Here is a 15718-nt window from a genome sequence, read left to right on the forward strand (position 1 = left end):
AAGTGTATTGTGAAGGTGCTTTTCAGTCCTAACGTGATGCCCATTTGAAGTGGGAATATTAGAAGCTTTTCTGAAATTTGCTGTTTTGCATAAAAAGAAACTAAAGGAGTAAAGAATCTATTTTATTCTTGTCTAATTTCTATTTCTCTCATTTCTACAAAACAGATATTTTTACCCACTCCAGCACTCCCTCAAAGGAGCTCCTTGGGTGTTGTAGAATCCTTTGCCCTACAACTTAACCTCCTCGCCCCCACTGAGTTGCATCTGAATCAAGTAACCTGGAGGTGAAAGACTGTATCTCTCCCTGGAGCAATTTAGTGCCCCATTTTCCCCCAGTCTTTTCTTTTGGGGATCTGATTCTGCACTCATTTACGTCAACGGGTGCTAATCGGTCCTTTTACTGGAGGGAGAAGTTGATGTTAATTAGCGACACTAACAGTAACTAAAAATAATTGCTCTAAAATAGAATGCAAAGAGTTGTGCAGAATTCACAGGATCATGTGAATTAGGTCACCAACTGCATGCCATGAATTACATATGGTGAATAGCCTTAGAGAATGGATAACAAACCACACACAGCCTGAAAACTGTGTGGGCCAAATTTTACATCAAATGCTTTCAAAGATGAATATGCAGACATCAAGATCAGTTTAAGACAAGATACAAAAAAGGTGTTTGCAGTCAATAATTAAATAATGAGAACATCACTGGTTACAAAAGGTAAGAAAAAGAAAAAGAAAAAGAAAGAAAGAAAGAAAGAAAGAAAGAAAGAAAGAAAGAAAGAAAGAAAGAAAAAGAGGTATCTTCTGGAGTGCTCCAGCCAACCACTATCTGAAGGCATTAGGATCACACTTCCTTTATGAGATGCTTATTCTATAAATGTTCATTCAGGGGTTTCTTGCACCTGCCTCAAGAATAAGTGTCACTGGCCTGTCAGAGGTAGGATATAGGACTACATGAACTTCTGGTCTCACCAGTTGTGGCAGTTGCTATTTTCCTATAGAACAACTGACCAGTTCTAGTTCATATGGCCAAATCTGGCCCCAGGTTCCACAGCACATGAGGCTTGACCCAGTGGAGCTGGTGTGGGTGTAGGGAGGTGAGGAAACAGGACAGGGTTTGGAGACCCACACAAGGGGTCACTGACTTTGATCCTCAACTGTAGCTAGGGAGGAGAATTCTTTTCCTTCCACAGCCCTTGCAACAATCCTTGGGGCAGAGGCAGTGAACTGGGGCCTAGAATTCTGTCTGTGACCTGAGGGCTGCATGGTATGAGGCCGGCTCCTGCACTGGAATAAATTTGACCATCAGAGAGCAACACCTACCCGATGAAATTGTTACTATTATTATTATATTTTAAATAATGAATGCCGACCAGAAAGAAGTTGATAGAATATTTGTATTCATGAAGGATCTCATGTGTTTTCTCCTCTAAATGGCCTCCTTGATTAGATATATCAAAAGTATACCTTGAAGAACCAAGCTCCTTTTATGGATATGACCTATCATTAGTGTAAAAAATGCCTGACAGGACCTTTCAATTTCCTTGTTAAACACTGATCATTGTATAGCCACCTGCCTGTGAATCTCTCCAGTTCATTTGTAAGAAACCTCATTTGCCATTGGAGGCTGGGCTGCATCCCATCACTCACCGCCTGTGTGTCATTTGCAAACAATGGAAGAATTATGTGCCCATGATGAGAATGCATGTCGCGCTACTTAGCCACATTGCCGTATATTTTCACTGCTGTTATATAATAGAGGCTTCCACAGCTGGCAATATCTGGACACCTTTTTCCGTTCCTGTCAGCAAGCTGCTTCTTTTCCATTTTCATCTGTCATCTGAAATTAAATGGTGAAAATCCTCCTGCGAAAATGGAAAGTGCTATCACTCTATTAAAGCAGAGGGAGCTATTGCTAATTCATCTTGTACCCTTTTCTTTCTAGTTTGGAGTCAAGAGAATGGGATTCAAAAGTAAGGGAAGTGCTTAACAACCTGAGACATAAATTTGGATTCCTCTAAACTCAGGTGCAGCTGTCAAGCCCCAGGCAAGGCTTAAGGCTTCACTTCCTAGTTTCTTTGCCATTCAGGTAGAGCCATCTTTTTCTAAATTGGCAAGAAAATAATGACTAGGCAAGCTGGAGCTCTGAATAATGTCACAATGCCCCAAAATAATCTGGAGGTGTTTAAAGTTTCAAACAAAGACCCCACCAGGCTCCCCCTTTCTGTGCATACATAACACTAGCTAGTTGCCTCATGGTTACATACAACCACATACTTAATTAAGCTCCCATGCGTATAGTACTGAACAGATGCATTTTAATGGTGAGTGCTCGGTAGCATGGGCCGGTGGTCAGCCACCAGTTTTTCTGGTCCAAGGGAGAGGCCTGTTGGCAAGAGCCCGCACTCTGCGTGTCTAACTTCAGCAGAGACTTCGGAGCACGGTCCAGGGCTGTGGGGGTTAGTTCCTATGGAATGTTTCTGAGCTCCACATTCCATAGGGAAATGAATACTTCCGGCCTGGTGCCTTACCCAGGGAGATTTCAAGTGGGCTGAATGCGATTTGCCTGGAGCAGAATCTTGCCAGGACATTTGTGAAAAGAGCAATAGGTTCAGTTCCTTAATAGCAGCAAGTGGTCAGGACCGGAACTTTATGTCTCATCCCAGAAAGGCCCCGCCAGCAGCTTAGAGCCACTAGCACAGTGCAGGGGCTTTGGGTTAGGACTGACTCCGAGGAAATGACCAATACCACTACCCAGGTCGTCCATCTAATCGCAGGTCAGGTCCAAACCTGCTTAGCTTCCAAGACTATCGTAGCATGAGATTGCAGGGTTGCAGGGCTCCTGGTTGCCACTGGCAACCGGATCAAACATGCCAAGGACTGAATGGGCTAGTGCACTGGACTTCTCCATAATTGGCCCCTCCCAGGCAGGTTTGAGGCATCCTGCCACAGCAGGGTGTGTGCTGTCCATGACTGACGTGTTATGTCAGTTAACAGAAAGAGTAAAATAAATAAATCTACACAGAGCTAATGAGCAGCCCTCACATCTGCAGCCAGCTCTGCATTTATTCTACCTCTGACCCTGGAAAGGGCACAGATTGCTATGAAAATGATGAATTGCCAAGGTTTTTCATCAGGGGAATGGTCATTTCAAGATCCTATTTACTTCCTTCAGGCACATGAGGATGAGACAGGACAGAGGGGAAAGGTTTCAGAAACGTACTTTAAGGCTGAACTTCACCACACAGAAGAAATTAATTCTGCAGATGCAGTGGAAATGGTAGCCTATAAAGTTAATGAGATAGCACTGAAGGAAGGATAAACAATTAGGAGTATTAGCTGCAAAGATAAACCAAGACCTGTTGCCATCAAAAATACTGAAACTAATTAAATTGGAAAATACAGCGTGAGAGTGCAAAAACAAAAACAAGTAAAGTGAGGGTGAGAATTAACGGGCTTAATATTGCAATGACATTATTATTATTAACAGTGGGAGGTGGGGATGGTTTTGATTAAACCCGTTTGTTCTCCCATACCTTTGCTAAAAAACAAACCTAATGTGTGTTTGGGAACACGCAGGGGACATGGAGTTCTGGACTAGAGGATTATTGATGCTCTTGCTTTGGATTCGGGCTGGGGGGGGAGTGAGTGAGAAGCAGAATTTCCTTCTTTATTGGATATTTGGCATCTGCATCAAACTCCTTTTAACATTTGATATCTGGAACACTGAACTGGGGTTACTGACACAGACGATTGCTGATCAGCTCAGGCCAGCTGTTAGGGCCAGATCCTGCTAGTCCAGGGGTTCAGAGAGCCTTACACACAATGCAACTGCCGTGCAGAGGATGGGGTTAGAGGTCAGGCTGTGAAAATTCCTCTGCCCCACTGCTTGCTGCAGAACAGGGCCACTGGCTGCCCCTCCCTGGCAGTGCAGAGGAGCGTTATGGGGGCAGGGGAAGGACAGGTTCATGTTCATTACAGCTGCAACTCTGCAGATCCACAGGCTAAACTTTGCATCGGGGGGGATGAGAGGGGCCCCTGTCGCCGTGAAGTGTGAAGGTTATAGACGTAGCTGTGCTGGTGCTCTTCTCTTTGGGGAGGGTGGGTTCTGCCCCCCCTCACTTCGGCAGGCATAGCCTGCACATGGTGCTTTTACCCAGGCTTTGACAGGACTCCAGAATTTGGTCCTCAGAGCTCAAGGCAGATGTTATCCCATTATTATTACTGAGCATGTGTCTGGCCACGTGTGGATCTCAGAGTTTCTGACCAGAAACTGAAGGAGAACCACAGACACAGAGCCAGATTCAACCTGGCTGGCACAGAGCCATGCAGACTCACCCCAGGAGGCCATCCTGGGGTTGTGGAGGTTTTCACCCAGAGGAGAGCAGGTTTAATCCCAAACAGGCTCCATAGGAGACTTGCTGCCAAAGTCTGCTAAGGTCGCTAAATCAAATACATCCACTGGCTACCCTGGCTCCTCCCCTCCTCTGCCCGCACCTCTCACTTCTCAGGGCTGTGCTATCCCCAGGGCTCACTGGTACAATGGAAGCTGGGGGCACACTCTGCCGCGGGCACAAGCGGAGGGCGCACTTGCTGTTGCTAGGGGCCCTATGCCTGGGACTATCCCTCGAGCGGCTGATGCGGAGCAGGGCTGAGTTTGCTCCATGCTCTCAGGAAGCACGTTTTCATGAGCTTTGCAGCCCGAGCTTGCAGGAATCAGGACAGCTGGATGGTTGCGCTGGATAAAGAGCTGGGCTTCTGGGCACTTTTCTGACCCGAACCTCTGACCCATCTGCCATTCATTCATCATCAGCAAGGAAAGTGGCTTGTTCCACAAGGGCAGGAACAAGCAGTCTGATACAGAACAGCAATGACACAAGAACACGTGTTGAGGAAGCCAATAGGTTCCTGTCAGAGGAAAGGGCTTATTGATTTGAAACAACACAATTGACCCATGAATAGAAAGCGGGGGCTAGCAAGGGCCCCTGTGCCTGCCTGAGCAGGAACGACCCATGGCAGCATAACCACGTGCTCTTGGGTCGTATATGGAGAGCCCTCCCGCCCTGTGCTGGAGCTGAGCACTGGTGCTATCTCCCACAACAGCCAGAGCTATAATCTCTATGGCACTGGCTGACAGCAGAAATCTTTGGTTTAGTTCTCCTGTGTCACGTCCCATGACAAGTGTCTGAGGCTCTACGGGTCCTTGTGCTGGGTAAATGTGCAGAGGGGCACAGTCAGTAAGTGCAGAGCGAGACCCTTGTGGATATTGGCAGATGGGTTTTTCTGTGAGCTGTTGATTAATTGAAAACACCTGAGTGCCTTGCAAAGCAGCTAAAAATTGGCACCACTACCAGGCTGCCTGTAGTTGTATCGGAGGGTTCAAAGGAGTCTGGCTACTGTCTTTGATGCAATGAATGCCTTTGATGAATTATGGCATGAAGGACTCTGCTATGAGCTTTCAGGAAACAAGAAACCAATGAAAACTACAACGTTCCTGCCAACTTAGTTCAGGAATATTTGGAGTAGGTTCTTCCTCTCAAAAGCACTGCACCTGTAGGCCTGAGCAGCCAAAGGGGGCTACTTTGCTTCACCCCCTCCTCTTTCTGGGATTAATTGTCTGGTTCCTGCTGATTCCATTCCATTGTCTGACTGGTCACCTTTCTGGGTCAATCGGAACTCCCCTGGGCCAGGGGAGTCATTCAGAATGTGTGAAAGCTACTCAGTGAGACAGTCAGGTCCAGCGTTTGCACAGAACGACCCTCAGTTACAGGGCTGGGAGTCTGCAAAGACCATTTTGCTGCTTATTAGCAAAATGAGTGCAAAAGCTGAGCAAAATGAAGGAACAACACTGTTAGAGCAAGCAAAGGAATGACAAATCTGTAAAACATAGGAGCTTTCTCAAGGGCTTCTCTGTGAATTTAGGAAACCTACAGAGACCTTGTAAGAATTTAACTACTAGTCTGGGTACTGGGGAGAGATGGGCAAAATAAACAACAAAAACAACAATAATAAAATAGTTTTCATTCTTGCACAGAACCTTTCATCCAGGGATCTCAAAGCACTTTACAAAGGAGACCGGGTATCCTTATTCCTGTTCTATGGATGGGGAAACCTGGGCAGGAGAAGGGCATATTTTCAAAGGCGCAAAGGGGAATTGGACGCCCAGCTGCCATTGACTTTGGGGAGTGAGGTTTGAGAACAGACTTCCAGCAGGAGTGGTTGGGGGCAACAAACCTCACTGGTTTTAAGATAGATCTAGATACGTTTCAGAACAGGATTACATGAGTGCCTGCAATAGCAGGGCCCTGGGCTCGATGACCCAGGAGGACTCTTCCGGCCCTACGATTGTAAGTAGGCATCACACTGCCCTTTGTATCTTCAAAAGACTCCCCTGAAGTAACTTGCTCAAGGTCACACAGTAAGTCAGTGACAGAGCTGTGAAAAGAACCCAGGTCTCCTGACTCCCAGCCCAGTGTGCTTCCCACATGCTTTCAGTTAATTCAATAAATCTGCTACCTCTGCTCTTCATTGATTTATTTCAGTTTAAAGAGTGTTTACTGTTTTGTGAAACAGAGAGAAAAAGAGAAAGAAAAAATACAATGAATGTTTTAACATGGCTAGGTCGGGGTTTAAAACGATCCAGGAACGTGAAACAGAACTAGCCTTAGCAAAACAAAACAAAACAAAACAAACACCGGAACAAGGACACTTAAAGCTATCTTTTAAAATTTAATTTATGGGAACATAATAATTTTTCCATTAATTAAATAATATAAGACTCTGCTAGCAAAAAATGTTAACCTGAAGGAAAGTATTTAGCTGCAAACATTTCAGAGGGTCATTTGTAAAGCTTAAGCATAACTGTGCTTTATTAATTTAGCATTTGCAGTAGCTTTAGAGGTTTTGCAGCATTCCAATGACTTTACCAGCAGACACTACTTTGATCTACTTTTCAACACTTAGATTTGTAACTCTTGGGGCCCTGGCCAAGGTGACTAGTGATTCCGGGTGCCCTGAGGTAAGCATAGCGGGCCCGGTTTTAAAAGGGCAGGTGCTCAGCACTGTCTGAAAATCAGGACACCCCAAAAGTGGAGACCTTCAAAACTATTAGTTGCTTTTGAAAATCTTGAGCTGTTGTAAGCAGCTGGTTCTCCATTTCCTGCCATTGGAGGACTGATATTTTTGCTCTAAAATATTTCTGAGAAGGCAAAGGTAGCTCTTCGTTCTACTTCTTCCAGAGGTGCTGGGGGCACTGCCGCACCCCCTGGCTTGAAGTGGTTTCCATGATTTACAGGGTTTGCAGTTCAGTTAAATGGCTCTCAGCACCCCCACTGTCCAAATTGTTCCAGCCCCCCAGGCTTCCTCCCCTGTGTATTGAAACCTAAACTGTACAATAACAATTTAAAAAATAAAAAACTGCAGTTGGGAGCGTGACTGAATGCTGAGGCGCCTGGGCTTGCCAAACACTTGATTTCTTTACTGTTCCATTGTGTTATGAATTTTGTTTTAAGAAATTAATGAGGAGAGTTGTGGTGCCAATGATGGACCGCACGTAGAGACGCCCCCGCCACATGGGAAGGCTAGGGAATACCATAAGGAAGAGCAAAAGCAAAAGGCAACTGAACACTGACAGCGTGGGCAGTGCATCTGCTTAAATATCCTCATTGGTTATGTCTGAGTTATGGCTATTTGGTGGGTTATTGCTGCTGATTTGATGCCTGCTTGCAGCTCCGAATGGGCGCTTCTGCTGGCTCCTCAAGTGCAAGCGCATTGTGCATTTGGTTGTGCCCTGCTTTGGAAATGTCTGTTTCCATTTCAGAGCATCACCAGTCAAGGAGCGGCTCTCTGATGTGAGGAATCCAGGGGACAAGCTCCGAATAGGCAATGTTTTCTAACACCTGGAATACTAGGGACCTAATATAGCCTCTGCTTCAACAATAGCATTTCAGTCTCCTCCCATGGCCACTGTACAATAGGCTTTTTCTGGCTTCAGACCCTGAACTGCTCTAGTCAGCCACTGTCTGGCAGAGACCTCCAGAAGAGTCATTAGCACTTAAATAATTGGTTCCATTTAAAGGGTTTAGCGCCAAATTAACTTTATGGTTTGCCACCCAGAAATAATTCCACTTTAAGTGGTCAGACTCATCTGTGGCACCCAGGGAGACAATGAGTGGGCTAAGTGCTGCTTGTGGGAGTTCTCAGCAGTCTACAGGGCTGGTAGTCTCTCCTCTGGGGAGCTCCCAGCATGCCTGATGAGGTGAGCTACATGGAGGGCCGATGCCTTAGCCACAGTTTCATGCAGCATTGCAGTGGGCGTGACGCGCCCTCGAACAAACCTGAGACCGACAACCTTCAGAGGATGTAAAATCAGATGCCAAGATGAGGAGGCTTCAGGCAAGAATCTGTGTATTCCAAAGGGGAAGGAGGCAAAATTCCCAACTATATGCGGAGACCTCATTCCCAAAGCCATCTGGTCCCTGTCCTTCTCGTCGAAAAGAATATAAAAGCATTAGTGATTTCTCTCTGAGCAGGGATACAGATGTGCCGATAGCACAGACTGTCTTGCTCCCTAATTATTGTGGTGGGATTAACTCACTCAAAAGAAGATTGCATAATAGATTTACATTTGCAAAATTTCCTAAAAAGCTCGTTTCTACTTTCTCCCTTGCTGATCCTTAGGCAAAGGAGGAGCTCCACAGAAACATCTACAAAGCCACCTACATTGTCTCCCTACAAATCCCACCTTAAAACTAACCCTGCCTTGGTCCCTACACAGCACTTGACAACAGTGCCCTGACTGCTGCTTATCATGCTTTGTCATTGTCTTCTTGTTGTGTTGTGCTCTTCCGTGCAGGGACTGCCACTGAGTTATGTGTGTATACCTTTCCTTAGCAGTATGGTGCTGAAGTCTGTAGATGCTTCTCTAATTCTAACAACAATAATAATAACAATGATTTGCTAACTAATGGCAATGTTAAGAGTCTCATATTTCAAATCAGTTTATATGATGCCTCCTACTGGCTCCCCTAGGAAAAACATGAGAAGTGGTTAGCCTCACACTTGCCCAGTGAGGTGAACAAACTCAGGTAATCCACAAGAGCAAAACTGTACCATCATCACAGCGGATCAGCTGTAAGGGAAGGCAGCATGGCCTAGTGGATTGGCAAGTGGACTGGGAGTCAGGAGATCGAGGTGTCACTCCTGGCTCTGCCACTGACCTGCGTGTGATCCTGAGCAAGTGATTTCACCACCCTGTGCCTCAGTTTCCCCATCTTTAAATGGGGATAATGACATTGATCACCTTGGCAAAGCGCTTTGACATCTAGGGATGAAGAACCAGGTATGTAGGTATTATTCACTATGATACTTACTTATCTTAGCAAGGATGTTTGAATTCTAGAGATGGAAGAGCTAATTATTAATAATTATTTTTATTATTAGTCTGAAAACACTTTGGGATAGAGAGCTGTCTTTGACAGAACACTTATGCTGCTATAAGAATAATAAATAATAATAAAGTTAAAGCTATGAACTGAGGCTTTACCTATCTGCAATGTGATAGATACGAGACTGATGTTAATGCCATATACCTGCCAAATATTCATCCAAAAGGCAAGGTATGTATAATGTCTCAAAGGAAGCATTACAACTTCTGATCAGAAATCTAGTGGCATCTGGGAAACTAGCAAGAGCCAGAAGAAAATTTATAAGAATGTACGAATTAAAGAGACAAAATTAAGATGAACAAATTCAAAGGATTTACCTTATCCATTCTCTTAGTAGAATCTCTGATAATTAATGAGATAATCCGACAAATGTAATCTACTGAATTATGCCTTACTTCTTACATTTCACTCATCTGAGATGAGGAAACCAAACTGGTCTGTTTCATTTCTTGGTTCTTGTGGGCTACCCAATACCTATTGCCTTCTTTATTCAAACTGGAACTATACTAAACAAAAATGTGTTGTGAGAGAAGGCCAGATTCCCAAAGGAATTTTGACGTCTAAGAGATGCAAATAGGCACCTGGTGAGATTGACAAAAACACCGAAACAGATTAGGCCGCTGCCACCCCTTAAAAGGCACTGCACGGCATTGGTTAAATTACATCAAGCTACTTTCACAGACGTTAAAAGCAGTTGTGGAAATATTACGTTTCAAATTAACTTTCGTTAAACCCTTGGCTTTATTTTTTACAAACCTCAATCTGGGGCCTTGACAGTGTCACTTTAACCTCATACTCCAGGGAAAGTCATCTACTGCACTCAGACACAGAGCAACAATACATCCTGCTCAGGAACGTTGGTGCATGTGCTTAATTGCTACAATACTTGAATGGGCCCCAATCCAGGAAAGCACTTAAGTATGTGCTTAAATCCATTCCTAATTCAGGACAGCACTTAATTACTGTCCTAAAAAGGGATGCTTTATTCAAGTCGTGGCCATGGTGTGTGACATCTTAGCACAGTGGGAGGGAAACCCAGAAAACGCTGAACACTCCAGGGGATAAATCCATCAGGGTTTGAGTTTGGTTTTGATTTTCAAATCTTGAAGAGTGCTGCAAAGAAATTAACTGAAGAGATTTAAGGATATGACTCAATGATCAGCCTGTCACCTCAAGATGTTATATTGTTAAAGTGACCTTCCCCATTTAATCAGTCAGCCGCAGAATACCAGGCTGCATCATCTGCAGGCCAGAGTTTCAGTTCAATTCAGGAATTTCGGTGTGTTTATGGTTTTCCAGTGAAACAATAAAGGCCCTAGAAGCAGCTGGGCAGGTTGAAGAGCTGGTGCTTCAAAGCAGCTCGTTAGAGTGTAATGACATTTCTGAGACTAAATGTTCATATGAGCAGCAGGCAAAATCCTTGAGTATGTATGGCTTGATATATGGCACTCATCAAGAAGCAACTAGTGCTGAGGTGCATGCCAGGACTCAACTTTACATCCAACTGTCTACTCTTAATGGATACAAATTGTTGCCTTTAGCCCTGAAAAAGCTGAATAGATACAAATATTACCAATATCTTAAAGGTTTACTGGGCCTTGTTATCCTTGGGTAATTGAGGTTATGTGCAATTGTTCTCTCTTATCTGTCAGTGTCTCTCCTGGCAACATGCTGAAGCAGAAAACTCAAGGATGAATTGCTATAAACTTGGTAGATGTACGGAACCCAGAAATACCGATATGCCGACTGAGGCACTTTGACTGCAAGGTCTGGCCCTCCAAAGCAAATGATCAGGTATGCAGAATAAGAAGCCTGTGCACGGCCTTGCATACTTCCCATTGATATCAGTGGGAGATTTGAGAATGTAAGAACGGCCATACTGGGTCAGACCAAAGGTCCATCCAGCCCAGTGTCCTGTCTGCCGACAGTGGCCAATGCCAGCTGCCAGAGGGAGTGAACCTAACAGGTAATGATCAAGTGATCTCTCTCCTGCCATCCATCTCAACCCTCTGACAAACAGAGGCTAAGAACACCATTCCTTACCCATCCTGGCTAATAGCCTTTAATGGACTTAACCTCCATGAATTTTTCCAGTTCTCTTTTAGAGAGAACAGATTCTGACTTTCCTGCTGCTCACACCAAACTAACGTTGTATCTTGTATTCCTACACCCTGGAACTTGAAAGTTCAGCAAGGAAAAAAATATTCCTTGAGCTACGAGATGCTGGTATAGAACATAGGATGTTATTGTGCCTACGACACAGTTCTTGGATGGTTTCAGTTAGACCTGAACAGATCATTAGGGGGAAACATTTAAACAGTTCATTTTGTCTTTGTTTGTGAAAAGCCTGTGAACAGACAGTGAAATTCTCAAATGGGTTCATAACTGTTTCCTAATTTCTCCAGGGAACATTACAATGTGTACTGTCTGGTAATTCCATGCTTCTGTTCTCTTACTGGATCATCTTCTACTTACCCACCAACATCATTGTATATAAAGGCTGCTCTGGTTAGTTAAATGTGTCAAACAATCAATGAAGAGAAACAGTCCATGTGACTAACCAACAGCAAGTGAATTCCAAAGGTGTGTTGCTTTGTAATATTCATACTTCACACTGTGTTGGTTGGTTCCATAAGTCACAAACTGTTCTTTATGTTTCCTGATGGGATGGCTTATGTAACAGCACAAATCATGTATTTTACAGCTGAATGTACAAAGCAACATTTGCTGTCAAGAAATATTCAGGCATTCAAGCTTAAAATTTGTTTTTTGCAAGCATTCTGGCTAATAAAGCTCCGGCACTTAAATATTCTTGGAAAGTGCTCACAAAAGGGTTGCAAATATGTCCAGTCTCTAATTCACTTTTCAGTTCTAAAGAACAGTCAGATTTTTTTTTCCATGATTTGCTCAGCTCTAGTTGCAATGACAATTTTTACCACAATGGGGACACAGAAGTGTTCCATACAAGTCATAACGAGTCGGTGTGTTCACATACAGTGCTACTAAAAACTCTTCGCAGATATTAGCCAAAATTAACATGCTGAAATATTAAACATCATTTAAAAAAGATTCAGAAAATTCCAACTCCGTGAACTCCTGTGTCATTTTCAACTGCACTTAACAGACATCCCTCCCTCCTCCTTTGGCTACCTCAGCAAAGATGCTGAAGACTAGATGGGCCACAGAGACTGAGCTGCAATATTCATTCCTACAGGTGGCTGCTCCCAGCTAAGATGGGAGCAGACTGGTGGAGGGAATCCTGCACCATTTCTGCTCCTGCTGTGCATGACTAGAGGACTTTTGTTGCCAGGGATGAAGATGCTACTTAACCAATTGTTTTAAGTTCGCTGTAAGGGTTAATCAAAACCTTTTACTTTCCAGAAGATTAATATAACTTCAGAGGTCAGTCAAGGCCATGCTCCTCTCCTCACTCTTTTCCTACATACACAAAAAGTTATGTTGATGTTATGAAAATGGCCCTTAGATTTCCACCGCAGATTTTTTTTAATATGGCACCATTCCTTTCAACCCGCAGCTACGATAAAGAAGACAGATCACCTTTCTTGGGTTTAAAGGCTTTTAAATAGAGAGCAGAATTGATTTTGTCATCTGAATAACATTCATTTAGCTTGTCAGCAAGAGGTTGCTTTTGATGACAAAGCATCTCACTGTGTTGATTCTCTTCAGTAATACTATACGTCTATTTGTTTCTGTACAGATGTAAGGACATAATAGATATACTGTTTTGCTATCATTCCAAAAGTTTTAAGTTGAAATTTTCTTGTCCTAGTCATTTCACAAAGATCTCCTTCCTCTCACAGTGAAAAATAATTTTGAAGTCACTTCAGTTAGATTCATCAGCAGTTTAAAAACTCATTTGCTTTAGATAGTTTTCTTTTCTTCTTACAAATTCTACAGAGATACTTGATGGGACTGAATGTGTGAACATGATCCTAAAAGTAAGTTAGTGCTTTAGTTCAGTGCAACATACCTCACAGACGTATGCTAACACTGAGAGCTAACACACAGGGCTTCTCTTCTACTGGGTGCTTTGCCATCCTAGGGACGCTGACACGTACGACTTGCCATATTGAATCAGACCAGGAGTCCGCCTCCTGTAGCATCCTGTTTCCAACAACACTCTGAACCATAGCTGTAGTGGCTCTGATATGGGGCCCTCTGAAGGGAGGGGTGTGGGGGGGGAGAGGTGATACAAGGACCCAAGGAGTTCTCCTCTCTAAAAGAAAGAGCATCACTTTGCAATGTCATTCATATTGCTCGCCCTCAGCCTCTGCGAGACCCAGGTGGGATAGGACAGCAGCGAGCTGGTTGGTTTTCATGCAGCTGTGGCTGATTCCACCAACAATGTGATTCATGTGACAAAATAATCCATCAGCAAAGGCAGCCCCTGGCAGCCCCGATCCTTTCCTTCTGTGCGGGGAGGTCTGCAAATTGCACCCACACGGTCCTGGTGACAGCAGATGTGCTGGGTGACGTGTGTGCTATCTATCACTTTCCCCACAGCTTCCTGCAGGCTCATTTCACAGGTGTAGCAGGAAGGTTAATGGCTTTCATTGGCCGAGGAGCCAAAGCAGATGACTACAAACGGAGGGCAGTTACCTCCCAGCTCAAGTTTACACTCCAGATAAAACAAATTCCTCATTCTAATCCCGTTTCCCAAACTCCCAAGAAGAGATTTTAATGGGTAAGCCATGAAGGGAAAAGTAATTACCTTTCTGTGGCACATTTGCACATCACTTTTATTACTATTCATTCTCTGCATGCACGTCGCCCCTTTTCTGATTTATTCTTGTGCTTTTCAGGTGGAACAATGTTAATGTTTGCAGATCCTGTTTCTCAAGAGGAAGTTTTAACTCTTTCTTCACACAGCCACATGTCAGCCACCTTGGTAAATGAGAGAGCAGGGGGAAACTCTAATACGTATGGGGCTGTGGGGGCTACCACTGGCTCAGTGGATTGACCATAGATCTCCCCACTGTGCCTAGAGGCAAAGAGCACTGGGCTTTCTTCTTAGGAATCACTCTGGCAACCTCCACTGGGAGAGCAAAGGGGCTGTCCTGGCATATGTTTACATCGTGGGGTGGGAAGAAACAGAGAGAAGATCTTATATTCCTTTATTTATGCTGAGGGGGTAGGGGAAGGGTGTTGATAGAACCGTATGAGTCACGGAAGGGCAGGAAGAGAGTTAGGGGGAAGAACCTAAAGATGCAAGGACATTTTAGTACTCCACAGAGAGTGCTTGCTGCAATCTTAGCATTTGGCCACCGGGCTCAAGGTCCAAAGTTAGATTCCCCCATCCTTTCCCTGACAGCCAAGTCCAATGTGAACCTGAATCTTTTCCACCCAATACAAGTCTAATTACCATTTTGTTTGTCCTTTGTCATTTTTCCCAGCTGTCCCTGTACTTCCTTGTCATGGCTGGAACTGGAAGGAGGAGGTACTAAGACAACACAAGAAAGCCCATACTCAGGGTAAGTTCCTCCCGCCTGACGGGAAGCTGGGCCTTCCAGATGTCTCACAAGAAAGAATATGGACATCAGGCTTCCAATCTGAATTTGTAAGCCCAGGAAGTTGGGAAAAGGCTTGGAGAAACATCCAAACTTTCACATGCTTGTGCAAACTAAACATCTAACTGTCTGAGATCTCCCCTGTGGCATATTTAGTCATGCAACTGTGATGCCTTTGCTGTCTGTATTTTGTACCTTTAAACCTCCAAGGACTCAGCTGTCTGCAGAGAAGGGCAGCCATTTTGTGTTCAAATGACTGAAAGTTGTCAGAGGAGCCATAAACACTGTCTGCTGTCTCATGTAGTCTTTGCTTTCATTCTTTCTCATTCTTGGGACCTGCTTTTCAAAGATATTTAGGCACCCAAAAATGAGGGTAGGCACTTTGTGGGGTTTTCAAAAGTGCCTAAGCAGGTTAAGCATCTGCCATTGAAACCAAAGTGACATCAAGCGGCACAGGGGCCTCGCCACATCTTTAGGCACCTAGGTACCTTAAAAATTCCTAATTTGAAATCAGGCAGGGAGCGTCTCTTTGCTCTGTGTGTCTGGAGAGGGACAACACTCCACAGCACGAGCAATCATTCCATTTTGCTTGGAGGAGGATCATCTGTAGGTGAGAAATACCCACTGGAGCGTCTCTTTTCGGAAGGTAAGGTCCTGAAATCTCCAATGGTCATGATTTTCCTCTCATGCCAGTTGGACACGGGCGTTAAATGAAGGACTGTCGGGCTCAATAAGAGGCCAT

General features: G+C 44.3%; 1 long non-coding RNA gene across 5 annotated transcripts in view; it reads left to right on the forward strand.

The window, feature by feature from the left end:
• The window catches only part of LOC142069532 (uncharacterized), a 33078-nt gene extending 17803 nt beyond the window's left edge, over positions 1-15275 (forward strand). For 2 of the 5 annotated variants that reach the window (XR_012665403.1, XR_012665400.1), the window contains 2 exons: positions 14272-14357; positions 14863-15275. This is a non-coding gene — a long non-coding RNA (uncharacterized LOC142069532). Of the gene's footprint in view, positions 1-9032; positions 9343-11100; positions 11243-14271; positions 14358-14862 lie in introns of all 5 variants that reach the window. The other 3 variants (XR_012665402.1, XR_012665405.1, XR_012665404.1) reach the window with 3 other exon arrangements.
• Positions 15276-15718: the final 443 nt, after the last annotated feature.

This window comes from Caretta caretta, chromosome 18 (assembly GCF_965140235.1).
Source record: "Caretta caretta isolate rCarCar2 chromosome 18, rCarCar1.hap1, whole genome shotgun sequence".
Taxonomy (NCBI): Eukaryota; Metazoa; Chordata; order Testudines; family Cheloniidae; genus Caretta; species Caretta caretta.